This window comes from Prionailurus viverrinus, chromosome A2 (assembly GCF_022837055.1).
Source record: "Prionailurus viverrinus isolate Anna chromosome A2, UM_Priviv_1.0, whole genome shotgun sequence".
Classification (NCBI taxonomy): Eukaryota; Metazoa; Chordata; class Mammalia; order Carnivora; family Felidae; genus Prionailurus; species Prionailurus viverrinus.
The window spans coordinates 121,124,113-121,139,530 of record NC_062562.1 but is presented as its reverse complement, the minus strand read 5'-3'; the positions used below and the strand labels follow the sequence as shown (position 1 = coordinate 121,139,530).

Below are 15,418 nucleotides of genomic sequence, written 5' to 3'. Positions count from 1 at the left end.
TCATTTCTTGAGAAAAGAAGTACAGCAGAGCCAAGAAGTTGATTGGCCTGTGGAAGCCGGTTTTGCCTTATTGCCTGCTTTATAATATTAATCCCCATGAAGTCAGGAATAAATGCAGCCAACTGGTTATTCCAAAAGATGCATTTTACCTAATAATTGTATTCATTCCCATTGCTTAGTAGATTTTTTCAGTATCTACGTTAAGCCCAAGAGCGTGCTAGGCTGTCAAGTTGAAACAATGAATGAGAAAGAGTCTCTGTCTTGAGGAGTGTAAATTCAAGTACTGCGTTGTCTGAGATGTTCTGCCTGATTTGGTGCTGGATGTACCAAAGGAAAGTGAAAGCGTAAAGCCCTGAAAATTCAGGCAAAGGGGTCATGGATCCTAGAATTCTCACCGTGAGGGATGGGCACCAAGAGCAAGTGATGGAGGGAAGAGTCATCCTGTGAATTTCTTTGCTGCTCCTTTATTCTCACTTCCTTCTCTGATCTTCTTGGGCTCTTATCATCTGTCCCAGGCGTGGTATATGGGCCAGCTCTGCAGGGTAAGTGTGCTCATGATCGAGATCACCACCTGAGGTGATCCACTTCCTCTCTATTTCCTGGCAGACGCAAGAGTAATGTTTGAGATGAGCCAAAAACAGGGCAGCTGCTCTCCAGCACAAATTGTATAAATTAGAAAAAAGGCAACCTCACCTCAGGATACTTTAGTTCCACTGGTCAAAAAATTCTCCAAATAGATTGCTTTAATTTGAGCCAAACCCTTTACGACCATTTTCTGCATGAGGAATACACAGGTCTACGATGTCTCTGTTAGGAATACTTTCCCTCAGGATTATTCAGGCTACAGCTGTCATTACCGTGCAAGGGAGTCCATCACCACACGTACCCTTACTCGATTGTATTTTGAAATATGCCAGACCTAGAAGGCCCCATTTTTTTTTTTTTTGATGATTTGAGTCCCTAGACATACATACAGCCTTTACTGAAAATAATCTAAGGCCGATGCCATGCAGTCTACAAATGCATTACAAATTTGCAGAACTTTATGAAATGCTTTCTAGGAAAGAAAGGGTCTGGCTGGATGAGGTCAGAATTTCAACCGTCCTAGTGTTTGGTTCTTTTGGGGGGTCCTTCATGCTTGCCAGTTGGAGACTTCTCTGCACACCTGTTTAAAGCACTTAGCTGGTCGTCCTCTTCTGCAAGCTCTCAGACCATGTTGTCTCTACAACTGTGGGCACACTTAGAACACAGGGCTGCCATTACAGGCTGTCATTTCCAGCACTGGAGCAGATCTAAAGAATGAATGAATGAATGAATGAATGAAAAATAAGTTCCATAAATTAGTGATACATCGAAAATATATCTTATGAACTTTTCCATAAATCATTAGATTTTAGGGGCGCCTGGGTGGTGCAGTCGGTTAAGCGTCCAACTTCAGCCAGGTCACGATCTCGCGGTCCATGAGTTCGAGCCCCGCGTCGGGCTCTGGGCTGATGGCTCAGAGCCTGGAGCCTGTTTCCGATTCTGTGTCTCCCTCTCTCTCTGACCCTCCCCCGTTCATGCTCTGTCTCTCTCTGTCCCAAAAATAAATAAACGTTGAAAAAAAAATCATTAGATTTTATCTACAAATTTATTAGGCCATAAAGAGGTGAACGCTTGTGTTTTCAAGGCATAAACAATAGACTATAATATAACATCAAAGAATGCAAAGTGGGTTTTTTTGAGGGGAGAGCAAATAAGGAAGTTTGTACATTTTTTGTGCCCTTGGGAGATACATTTTCTCACTGTATACATTTAACTAGAATGTGGTTCTTTTCTCAACCACGTGAGGATAGGGTGGACTGTGCGTCTCCCCTGAGAATATAAACTCTCCTGATATTGGCTAATTGCCATAGAGTATCCATGGAGTATCCAGTTATCTTAACTGATAAAGACTATATTGACTAAAAACAACCCAATATTTTGATATGTAGTCTTCTCTGTCCTTGTTTCCCATGTGTCTTAAACCAACCAATATGAATTTTAATGAAATCAGAATATTTCTGAGACTTGAAGCTCTGAATCAGTTGTTAGATAAAAAAGAGAGTAGATCAGTGGTACAGATAAACCATGTTTCCATAAAGAAAGAGAACAAGGGGCGCCTGGGTGGCTTGGTTGGTTAAGCGTCCGACTTCGGCTCGGGTCATGATCTCACGGTCCGTGAGTTCGAGCCCCGCGTCGGACTCTGTGCTGACAGCTCAGAGCCTGGAGCCTGTTTCGGATTCTGTGTCTCCCTCTCTCTCTGCTCCTCCCCTGTTCATGCTCTGTCTCTCTCTGTCTCAAAAGTAAATAAGCATTAAAAAAAAAAATTTTTTTTAAAAACATTAAAAAAAAAAAGAAAGAGAACAAAATGTGCCGTCAGTCCAAGTACAGACTACAAAATGGCGCTTCTAAAGCAGACTATGTATTTTGCTACAGCTGAGGTTGCCTCCAGGGCAACGATGATCTTTGGCTTGTCTGTTAATGGTGGTGAACCTCAATGTATATGCAATAGAATCAGAACAACCTACGTTGGCTTAAAACATTAGTACCCTCAAAGTTATATTTATGCAAGTCTCAGTGCTAATTTGTCATAGAAAACAGTGCACATGTTTCGATTCATAGGAACTTGGAGGTCTTTTTCCGGTACTAGATTCACTTTCAGCAACACGAAGTATCTCTGATGAGCTGAGGAGACCTTCGACAGTTTCTGGGAACTAATAGAACTCCTGGCCACATCAGTTTCTGTGTGGACTGCATAAACATATAATCATTTTCTAGCAATGCCTTACAGGGAATGTGTATTCAAAGTCATTCTCTTTCATTAACTTCAGATCTTTGGGCAGTAAATTGAAATATAGTAGCAGTTTTCAAAATAACTAGGAAGAGAAATAATCTCTCGGACTATTGGAATTCTTCGTGATTAAATCGAAGTCACAATATTATCAGGAATTTTAGGAGTCAGCTGTGTTGTAGAGAATGGTGGTTATGAGCATGGGTTCTCAAATATTTTGAGTTTGAATTCTGGTTCCCCATGCACTGGCTGTGTCCCCTTGGAGGAAGATACTTAAACTCTCTGTTCTTCAGCTTTCTCATCCATAAAAGGAGAATAATCATAGCACTTGTAGGTGAGTTCTTGTGAGAACGTAAATAGATTACGTATGTGAAAACACTTAGAACAGTGACTGATGGTTAGAAAGTACTTGAAAATATAAACTATTATCAATGATGTTCAACAAATTTTAGCAAAAGTCCTTAAGCATGTGCTATATATAAAAGTTATATAGGAAACCCCGGAAAACACAAAAATAAGAAAGACTTAACAGACTTTTGGTTTCTAGTCCAGCATGTAAGGAGCTTAGAAGTTACCACTCGATCCCAAGAACAAGTAAAAAGTTAAACAAACCGAAAAGTCAACAACTCTTCTTAGATCTGTGAGAGAAGTGAGGTCAGAGGGCAAACCACTTCTCCACAAATTAGAAAGAGGCCAATACCACAACTTAATCCAAGCAGAAACTTCCATAGGAACCAATGCCAGGGTAGGAAAGCCTGCACTGTAAGTTTTTACAATAAGAAAATGAACAACCCCATTAAAAAAAAAAATAGTCAAAGACTTTAATGGACCCAAGTCTTTTTGTTTTTTCATTAAAAATTTTTTTTGGGGCGCCTGGGTGGCGCAGTCGGTTAAGCATCTGACTTCAGCCAGGTCACGATCTCGCGGTCCGTGAGTTCAAGCCCCGCGTCAGGCTCTGGGCTGATGGCTCAGAACCTGGAGCCTGTTTCCGATTCTGTGTCTCCCTCTCTCTCTGCCCCTCGCCCGTTCATGCTCTGTCTCTCTCTGTCCCAAAAATAAATAAACGTTGAAAAAAAAATTTTTTTTTTAAAATTTTTTTTAATGTTTATGCATTTTTGAGAGTCAGAGAGAGGGTTTGAGCGAGGGAGAGGCAGAGAGAGAGGGAGACACAGAATCTGAAGCAGGCCTCCGGCTCTGAGCTGTCAGCACAGAGCCTGACCCGGGGCTCAAATCCATGAACCATGAGATCATGACCTGAACCAAAGTCCAACGCTTAACCAACTGAACTACCAGGCCCAGTCTTAAGACCTTCACCTCACTCAAGAAGATATGCAGGTGGGATAGACGCATATGCAGACATGTTCAACATGATATATGCCATTAGGGAATTGCAAATTTAAACCATAAGATACCACTACATACCTATTAAAATGACCCAAATCCAAAACACTGACAACACCAAGTGCTAGGGAGGATATGGAGTAATAGGAACTCTTATTCATTGCTGGTGGGAATGCAAATTTGTACAGAACCTTGGCAGTCCATTTGTGTGTTTGTTGTACAACTAAACAACTCTTACCGTATGATGCACTAATCATACTCTTGGGTATTTACCCAAGTGAGTTGAAAACTCATGTCCACACAAAACCCTTCATGCAGATGTTTGTAGCAGCGTTATTCATGATTGCCAAAACTTAGAAGCAACAAGATGCCCTTTAGTAGGTGAGCAGGTGACCTGTAGTGTAGACAATGGACAGTATTACTCAGCGCTAAAAAGAATGAGCTATCAAGCCATGAAAAGACATAGAGGAAACTTAAATGAAAGAAGTCAGTATGAGAAAGCTACATACGGTATGTTCCAACTATATGAGATTCTGAAAAGGACAAAAGTATGGAGACAGTAACGGGTTCACTTCTTGCCAGGGGTTAGGGAGGAGGGTGAGGTGAATAGGCAGGGTGTAGAAGATCTTTAGGGCAGTGAAACTATTCTGTATGATCTTACAGTGATGGAGACATGTCATTATACATTCGTCAAAATCCATAAAATACACAATACCGCAAGTGAACCCTAATGGAAACTAGGGGCTTTGAGTGATAATGGTGTGTTAGTGTAGGTTCATGTGTTGTAACGAATGTACCACTGTGGTGGGGGAAGTCGATGGTGGGGGAGTTTGTGCGTACGTGGGGACAGGGGATGTAATGGATTTGTCTGTTCTATTTTGCTGTATGCCGAAACTGCTCTAAGAAGGAAAGCTTACGAGTTAAAAAGCGAAAAGACTTGATTGTCTGCCTAGTGAAAAAGATAGTTACCAGTAGAATTGATAAAAGGTAGACTCATTTTCTGCTTCCAGCACAATGATAAAGTAGACACTGAAAGACCCCTTCGTTGAAATACAACTAAATTCAGAGCAAATTACAACAAACGTGATTGCGATGCTTTTAACCGAAGGAGACCTCAAAGTGAAAAACAAAACAAAACGGGAGAAAAAAAACCAGAAAAGAAAAACAAAATATTTCAGATTTTTGTTAGCTAAGTTTGACACAAATGTAATCTCATAATCAAAAATCACCCAGTATGCTGGGAAACAGGCTACCCATTGCTAAGGATAAGCGGAAGCAATTATAAAATGTGGAGCTATCCAAGGCACCTCCGATGTAGGAAATATGAGGCACAGAATAGAGAATAACTAGGTATGAAATATTTACACGCATAGAAATGGAGTTTAAAATAAGCAGTGAACAAGGAACCATCAAGTAGGGCTAGGCCAATTTGAAGGAGAACCAGTAAGAGCTGTTACAAATGAAAAATACAGTTGTTGTATTTAAAGCCCAGTGCTTGCGATAAAGAACAGATTAGACATTGCTGCCAATAAGATTCACGGGTTAGAAGAAATTAACCAAAATGGAACACAGTAAGACAGAGAAGAGTTGAACAATATGATTAGTGAGCTTGATTTAATGAATGTATATAAATCTCTAAACGTCATAATCAGCAAGTCTCAAATATTTTAAAGAATTTGCATCATACAGCCCGTATTCTCTGCCCATATACAATTAGTTTAAAAATCAAAAATAACAGTATACATTAAAATGTCAAAAAATACAAATGAAAATGTAAATCTGTGTCACTTAGGTATCAAAAATGTAACGTTCAAAAAAGGATGAAAACTACATGTATAGTGATTTAAAACGTAATGCAGTATCACTAGAAAAAAAACTTATGGCAACAAATTTTAAGCAGATAAAATGGGCAGAATTCTTGGAAAATAGAATTTACAAACACTGATTCAAGGAGAAATAGAAAACCGTAATGGTCCTTAACCATTGAATAAATTGAGTCAATAGGTGAAAATTGCACCACAAAAAAACACCATACCAACAGGGTTGTATATGTAAATTCTGCCTTTCATGAACTAGATTAATCCAATTTTATACAGACTTTTTTACAGAGAACAGAAAAAAAGAAAATACTACTCAAATTGTTCTAGGGCACTATCATGTTGTTACCAAAAACATTTCAGGAAGAAGACGGAAAACTCTAGAACAATCTCACTTATGGGCATGTATGTAAAAATCCTAAACAGGATATTAAAACAACCTGATCTACCAATGAATAAAAAAGGTCAAGTTTAGTTGATCCCGTGTATACAAGGACACTTTTGTATTAGAAATTCTATCATAGGGACACCTGGGTGGCTCAGTCGGTTAAGCGGCCCACTTCAGCTCAGGTTATGATCTCAAGGTCCATGGGTTCGAGCCCCACATTGGGCTCTGTGCTGACAGCTCAGAGCCTGGAGCCTGCTTTGGATTCTGTGTCTCCCTCTATCTCTGCTACCCGCCCCCACCCCTGCTCACGCTCTGTCTCTGTCTCTCAAAACTGAGTAAACATTAAAAATTTAAAAAAACGAAAAGAAATTCTATCATAAAATTCACCACACTAAAATTTTAATTTTTAAATGTTTAGTTTTGAGAGAGACAGAGACAGAGTGCAAGCAGGAGAGGGGCAGAGAGAGAGGCAGACACAGAATCCGGATCACGGTTCAGGCTCTGAGCTGTCGGCACAGAGCCTGAGATGCGGCTCAAACTCACAAACTGCAAGATCATGACCTGAGCTGAAGTTGGACACTTAACGGACTGAGCCACCCGGGTGCCCCACCACACTAAAATTTTAAAAAAGAAAAACATTTTTGTTTCATCTAAATAGATGCGAAAAGTGGATTTGATAGAATTAAAATGCACTTACGATAAGATTTTTGGCAAACTAGTAACAATATCTGTATTAGTTTCTTATGGCTACTATAATACCATTACCACAGACTTGATGGCATAAACTATAGAAATTTATTTTCTCATAGTTCTGGAGAATAGAAATCAAAGTGTCAGCAAGGACCCATTCCCTTTAGAGGCTCTGTGGGATAATACATTCCTTGTCACTTCCAGTTTCTGGTGGCTCTTAGCATTCCTTGGCTGGTGGCCACATCATTCTAATCTCTGTCTCTGTGGTCACATTGACTTCTTCTGGTCTATGGTCAAATATCCTTCTGCCTCCCTCTTATAAGGAGGCATTTTAGGGACTGCATTTAGGGACATTCTGGATAGTCCAGGATAATCTCCCGAAATGCTTAATTTAGTCACATCTGCAAAGTGTGTCTTCCTCCTTTGTTCCTCTGTTCCTTTCTTCCTTTTTTATTTGCTACATAAAGTAACATTTACAGGTACCAGGGATTAGGATTGAGTATTTTTGAGAAAGGGCGATTATTCAGCTTAGCACAGTATGAGACTTCCTTGACTTGATAAAAAATCTACCAAAAGCCTACAATAAGGATTATTCTGTTTCATAAAACAGAATACACATTGCTTTAGAATCAGAGTCCATTATGGTATGAACAAATGAATTAAAAAATGAATGGAGGGATATTCCCATTACTAAATGTATAAGGAATAATGGAATCATTATTTGGCAAATAGTACAGTAATAGTTGTTTCAGGCAAGAATCACTAATGGATGCTAAATTCAGTGAGGGAAACTATGATGAGAAACAGGGTATCAATGTCGTCTCAAAGTATTCCCCTTCAAAATATTTATGATGAAAGGAAAAAATTAGTAACTTTACAGTAGAGAAACCTGGCATGTAGGAACCAAATGGTCTCAGTTAACATTACCATTAATGAGACAGATCAATATTATATGCCTCCGATGTATTGTACTAAGAAGACACAATAACACTAATGTGATATTCTTTCAAAAAATGTCTAAGAGGAATTTGATCATGAGGAAACACCAGGCAAACCAAAATTGGGGGACATTTCACAAAATAATTGCTAGTACTGGTCAAAAGGTCACAAAAAACCAAAGACGAAGAAGGAGAAGAGGAAGAGATTGAAGAGAAAGAAGAAGAAGAAGGTTGAGAAAGAAGAAGAAGGCGGAGAGAGAAGGAAGGAAGGAAGGAAGGAAGGAAGGAAGGAGGAGAGAAAGAAGAAAAGAAGACAAACAAAACCCAACCTGAGGGACTAAGGAGACTTGAAACCTAAATACATACAATGCATGACCTTTTATTGGATCTAGGACCCTCAAAAGCTTATTAGGTGACAAATGGAAAATTTTGAATAAAATCTGTAGAATAGGAAATGGTTTATGTCAATATTAATTTTCTGGCCTTAATGAGTTTATGGTGATTATGTTAGATGTTAATAATTTGAAGGCTACATAAAGGGTACACAGAAATTCTTTGTACTATATAACAGCTTTATTGAGGATACACTTCACATACTGCAGAATTTACCCATTTAAAATGTTCAGATCTGTGGTTTTTAGGATATTACCACTATTTAATTTCAGAACATTTTCATCATGTCCCAAAAAATCCCTCATCTTTCAGCAGTAACGCCCACATTCTCCCTCTCTTCAGGTCCCAGCAACTATTACTCTACCCTTTCTATGGATTCGCCTATTTTAGACATTGTTCTATAAATGGAAGCCTGTAACATGTGGCCTTTTGTGACTGGCCTCGTTCACTTAGCATAATACTTTCAGGTTCATCCACGTAGCTTGTGTCAGTATTTCATTCATTTTTATTGCCAAATAATATTCCGTTGCATGGATATGCCCCATTTTATTCATCCATTCATCAGTTGTTCCCACTTTTTGATTATTATGACTAATGCTGCTATGAGCATTCATGTGCAAGTTTTTGTGTGGACATGTGTTTTCAATTCTCTCTCAATTCTCTTGGCCATATCCATAGGAATGGAATTTCTGGGTCATATGGTAACTCTACATCTAACATTTTGAAGAACTGCCAAACTTTCCAAAGTGGCTGCGCCATTTTGCAATTTCCCCAGCAATGGATGAGAGTTTGAATTTCTCCACATCTTTGTCAACACTTTGACATTTTTAGTATGAACTATCCCTTTGTGGTTTTGACTGCCGTGTCTCTAATGACTAATGATGTTGAACATCTTTCCGTGTGCTTTTCATTGTTCATTTTTGTAAATTCTTGGGAGAAATGTCTCTTCAAGTCCTTTACCCATTTATTAATTGAGTTATTTGCCTTTTTATTGTTGAGTTGTGGGAGTTCTTGATGTATTCTGAATATTAATTAGTCCTTCATCCAGCATAGGATTTGGAAATATTGTCTCTCATTCTGTGGACTGTCTTTTCATTTTCTTGGTGGTGTCCATTGAAGCCCCAAAGTTTTCAATTCTGATGAAGTCCAATTTGTCTCTGTTTTCTTTTGTCACTTAATGCTTTTGCTAGTATATCTAAGAAACCAGTGCCTAACTCGAGGTAACAAAGATTTATTCCTATGTTTTCTTTTGGGTTTTATAGTTTTGGCTATTTTTTGTCATTAAAGGAAATTAATAAACCACAGATGAATGCAACAACATAAGGACTCGTAGCTACGGAAGAATACATACAGAACGAACCACGAACACAAGCCAAAATAAATAACATATTATTTGGAGATACGTATATATGTAGCAAAACTGTTTTCAAAAGTTAGGAAATTCTAAACCTCAACTTCAGGACAGTGGTTCTCTCTGGGGGGTAGACAGAAGGTTGGCACAGAGAAGTGCTCTGGGTACATTCAATGGTATTGGTAACATACCAGTTCTTAGGATGGCTGGTGCATTTGTGGATATCTGTTTATTATTACGCTTCCTAACCTCAGATACAGTATAATATATTCATATATATATATATATATATATATATATAGTATTCATAATAAAATTTTGAAGGAGCCAGACTGTGATTAGTGCTTTGCAGAGGTTTAATTGACCATGTTTTGAGCATATGGACTGCTTAGTATGGCCATGCCTTTAAACTCCTTCAGCGTATGACAGAGATTTGCAAGACATTATCGTGGAGGCAAAGACAGACACCCATCTACTCTCAGAGACTTCCATCACTCTTCCTCACGGGTAGACATTGGTGACATAATCTGAAATAGCAGGTCATCAAAATAATCTTTTCCTACCTGGCCCTATAGGCCTATTGGTGGGCAACAAATTTACCTTACAAATCATATTCTAGTCCAGCTCCCTGATAGTGGTAGCCAGGTGTGTTCAGTGTCAGAATTTAAATTTTCCCTTTCACTTCCAAAGCTATAAAATTCTATTTATCTCATCGACAATAAGCATAATTAGGGCAGTCATCTTACCCTCTTGTTCACCACTCTATACAAGACCTAGCACTGTGTCTGACATATAGCGGGCACTCAGTAAACTTTGATGATGAAAGAATTGTCATGGGAAAAAGGAAGTAAGGTCAAAAGGCTTGGCAGAGAGTAGATGTTGCTTCATACATTTTACTTCCTTTAATTTGCCCTTCTCTTACCATTGTGAAACTGCACTTCCTTGTTGGTTATGGGGTACATCGCTCCTTTTGCTTTAGAAGCACCTGGGGAGGCTTGGGGTGCCTGGGTGGCTCAGTCGGTTGAGCGTCCGACTTCGGCTCAAGTCGTGATCTCACGGTTCATGAGTTCGAGCCCCGCGTCGGGCTCTGTGCTGACAGCTCAGGGCCTGGAGCCTGCTTGGGATTCTGTGTCTGCCTCTGTCTCCGCTCCTCCCCTGCTCACACTCTGTCTCTCTCTCAAAAATAAATAAATATTAAAAAAAAAAAAAAAAAGAGGGGCGCCTGGGTGGCGCAGTCGGTTAAGCGTCCGACTTCAGCCAGGTCACGATCTCGCGGTCCGTGAGTTCGAGCCCCGCGTCGGGCTCTGGGCTGATGGCTCGGAGCCTGGAGCCTGTTTCCGATTCTGTGTCTCCCTCACTCTCTGCCCCTCCCCCGTTCATGTTCTGTCTCTCTCTGTCCCAAAAATAAATAAACGTTAAAAAAAAAATTAAAAAAAAAAAAAAAAAGAAACACCTGGGGAGCCTCAAACAAAACAAAACAAAAACGCTAATCATGGCCCACTCCACCAAATGTTCTGATTTAGTTGCCTAGTATAGCAACTACCACATAGTGTGCAATAAACTTGGAAGGAAAGGCAGGAAAAAGGACAAAATCACAGACACAAGACAAGTGGCTTGTTCCTTTATAACATAATAGGTCTTTACAATGAGCTCCTATTTGATTTTAGTAACTGCAGATAATTCACCGGTCTGATTGCCATTGATTATATTATGTGTATTATGTTCCTTCCTCTTGCAGCAGAATCACACACACACACACACACACACACAAATATACTCTCATACATTGATTATAAGATGTATCTTGATTTTTAAACGAATAAAATGTGGTAGGGTGTGGAGGGTATCTCTAGAATCTAGGAAATGCAGCCCGTACTCTATAAGAGCTATTGGCTCTGAATACCTTGCTCTTTGTAGAACCCTGTGCCCTGGTCCCTAGGCCTTTCTGATAAAGAAATTACACTGTTCTTGTGATGATTCTTTAAAAATCTGAATATGTTTGGGGCGCCTGAGTGGCTCAGTCGGTTAAGCGTCCGACTTCAGGTCGTGATCTCACAGTCCTTGAGTTCGAGCCCTGCGTCGGGCTCTGTGCTGACAGCTCGGAGACTGGGGCCTGCTTCAGATTCTGTGTCTTCCTCTCTCTCTGCCCCTCCCCTGCTCATGCTCTGTCTCTCTCTGTCTCAAAAATAAATAAAAACATTAAAATTTTTTTTTATTTTTTTAATAATTTTTTTTAACGTTTATTTATTTTTGAGACAGAGAGAGACAGAGCATAAACGGGGGAGGGTCAGAGAGAGAGAGGGAGACACAGAATCTGAAACAGGCTCCAGGCTCCGAGCTGTCAGCACAGAGCCCGACGCGGGGCTCGAACCCACGAACCGTGAGATCATGACCTGAGCCGAAGTCGGACGCTTAACCGACTGAGCCACCCAGGCGCCCCCCAAAAATATTTTTTTTAAAGAAAAATCTGAATATATTTTTAACCTCCCTTTCTCTGTCTGGTTATAGTTCTTGCCTTCCACAAAATATATAAGCTATATTTTCAAAGACTAAATGCGCACGAGAGAGAGAATGTGAGGGGGAGTGTGTGTGTGTGGCGGTGGGGGCAGGGGTGGATTTCCTGTGTGAAACCATTATTTGAATGAACGGGAGTTCCAGCTCTATACCTAAGGGTCATTTGGATCCAAATCAAAGCAGTGACCTTGGATTTGAAGTTGCTTCTGTTGCTAAATTGGAAGACCACTGCAGTTGCAAGAGGTGCATCTCCAAATGCCACTTCTTACCTCCACATGCTTGTATTTTTAAAGGTTAAATTGCCCTGGGGTAGGGCTCAGTTTGCTGTGTTTGAAAGTTCATCTTGTCAGGAAATTGTAAATATAAAGTTACATTTCCCTGTCATTTATCATTCTGCAGCTCATTAAGTTTCAACTAATTGCATCTTCAGAATTCAGGACCTTAATGTTTCTCAGCTTTACCACCAGATGAAAAATCTTAACACCCAGGTCATTAGAGTTCTATTAACTTATCCTAGGCTATCAAAAGATCTTCGTTTAGAAATGGGCAGGTCCTGATTAGTGAATGTGAGTTAGAAATTTGAAAGGGAGATATTTCTAGCAAATCTAACTCATTTTAGTGGTCATTCTAATTGCTTGTGACATTTTCCTTAATGACATCTTCTGATGGCAAAATGGCTATGGCAACAGTGGCCAGGAAACTAGATTTGATAAATGTCTAGCGTCCAAGAAAACTTTAACACTTAAATAGGTCTGATCCTTCAACTTCTTAGTTGGACTCTAAGCTTCCACAAAGCATGATGGGAAAAGTCAGCCTTTGTTGACTGTAAGCCGCTGTGATCACTTTTCTTCCAAACCCTTTGAAGACAATGAAGGGATACCAGCGCCCGTTCTATGAAAAGCTTCTGGAAGGAGGAAGGAGCTCCCAGTGAAATACAACTAAAGAGAGGGAAGCTAATCCTGGGACATTTGTTTTATGTAATCGTAGCCTAGAGACAAGCAACCACCACTTTACAGACAAAAATAGCATACATTTGAAAATCAATTTATACTGCAGAGGTCATTATGTATTCATTTTTCCTGTTTCAGTTATAATCCAAGTACAAGAGTAGTACTAATGTTTTTATGAGCCGAACTTCTTCTGGGCTCCTTTAATTTTTAAGCATTTCAATGAATAGAAGGGAAAGAGAATACTCATAAATTATGAAACAGACTTTGATTTCACCCAAACTTGTCATGCTTTTGATACCTTTTCTTGTTTGTCCTTTACATTTATGTTGGGACCAGGGGCGCCTTGGTGGCTTAGTCGGTTAAGCGTCCGACCTCAGCTCAGGTCATGATCTCATGGTTCGTGGGTTTAAGCCCCGGCTCAGAGCCTGGAGCCTGCTTCAGATTCTGTGTCTCCTTCTTTCTCTGTCCCTCCCCTGCTCACACTCTGTTTCTCTCTCTCTCTCTCTCTCTCTCTCTCTCAAAAATAAATGAACATTAAAAAATTAATTTATGTTGGGATGAAATGTTTAAATGACAACCAACACATATTTTTATTTTCTTACTTCTTGAAGGTGTGTGAAAACACATGCCACGTAAATTGGTTTGTTTTCCGTTGCTTTGCCTGGTAAGCACCGTCATCAGTTGCAAGGGCTTTAATTTGTTGTGTGAAGGTACCTCACGCTCAAAACTTTAGAAGGCACATTTGTGATTTATGGCGGTAGGAAAAATAGAATTTAATCTGGAGTTACCCAAATACGGCAGGGGGAGGGTGGTATGAGGAGAAAGATAATAAATGACGGTACCATTTGCTAGGTAGGCTCCAGGGATCTAAACATCAATAAGCAAAGAAATGCATATTTAAATCCAGTTGCCAGGAAACCCAACTGCTGTGACATAAAGGCAATTGTATCAGTTGACTTCACTTTGAAAAGATAAACAGGGAAAGAGTGAGGAGAGTAGTCCTTTCTGGATACAGTGAGGAGTATCTCTTGTGCAATAAATGTCACCACACGGCAGTAGCTTCCCCATCTGTAGTCCTCATGCTATAGTATAATAGGAGAAGATGCAAAAACAATCATGGAAATGTTGTAAAACACCGGACCGTCGGAAACCGGTGTGGGAGAATGTTTAGTAGGTGGATGGGCACTGGGCGCTTATGTGGTCTGTGTGTTAGAGAGTCACCTAGCAGCCGTGACGGAGCCAGAATACAGAGCCAGTGTTTTAGTTTTTCTAACCTTCGCCATCATCACTTGAGCCCATTTGCCTCCAGGATCTGACTCCGGGTTTAGTGCTTTTTCCACGTGAGTTTCCTCTTCTGCCATCAGAATGTGACTTAATTCAGTGGCAGTGGACCTTGTCTGTTGGTTCAAAAGGGGAGGCAGTGTTCGCGCCCTTCCTGCGGCCTGAGGAAACCATGTTCGCAGCCTCTGGGAATTAGACGTATAGGAGTGGCTTTTCTGGCTCTTTGGATGGGTGCCTACTTACTCTTGTCCTCTTCTAATATGAAGGCAAAGTAATCCTCATTTGCAGGGAACTGGAACTTTCTCAGGCTAGAAGGGACGTTTGTGCTGGGAGAAGAGAATGTGGACGGGTTGACACGTGTCAAAGGCCAGCCGGAATCTGAAGTGGACCGCACTTTGCTGAGTGTTCTACTCACGGGGTAGTGGAGGGCCTGCCTTGCCACTGTCCGTATTCCCTTTGGGAGTGTCTGAGCACTTCTGAACTGATGCCCGTTAAGGTTATTTGGTACTTCTCCTGTGACAAGACCACCCTGCTTTCTGTCAGTCTTTGGGATAGCTTCAGCAGGAGGTCATTTCTCTGCCCTGCCCAGGCAGAAGGGAGAGCAGGCAACGGTGACATTGCACGGTGGCAGGGGCTCCGCTTCCCTGTTTTGTCCTCTCGAAGACCTTGGTGGACCCACTCGATTTTGTGGCGGTGCTATTTGCTTTTGAACTTGAGTGACCGCGATGTGGAGGAACCGGGAGCTGGAAGGGGACTCGAACGTGTCCCGTAGCTCCTGTCTTCCTGTAAAAACTGAGGCTGTAGGAACGACTTCTACTCCCGCCCATGAACTCTTTTCCAGTTTCCTTTGTCCCGCTCAATGAACTGCTGATTGCTCCTCTAAGAGTGGCTGTCCTTGGAAGTTGTGCCTGTCCTTTGGCAGCTGTTGACAAAGGGACAGATT

General features: G+C 40.6%; 1 protein-coding gene across 3 annotated transcripts in view; it reads left to right on the top strand.

Annotated features, from left to right (window-relative positions):
- Nucleotides 1-15,418, top strand: part of CPVL (carboxypeptidase vitellogenic like) — a 118,924-nt gene that overhangs the window by 57,847 nt on the left and 45,659 nt on the right. The gene's annotated exons all lie outside the window — the stretch shown is intronic.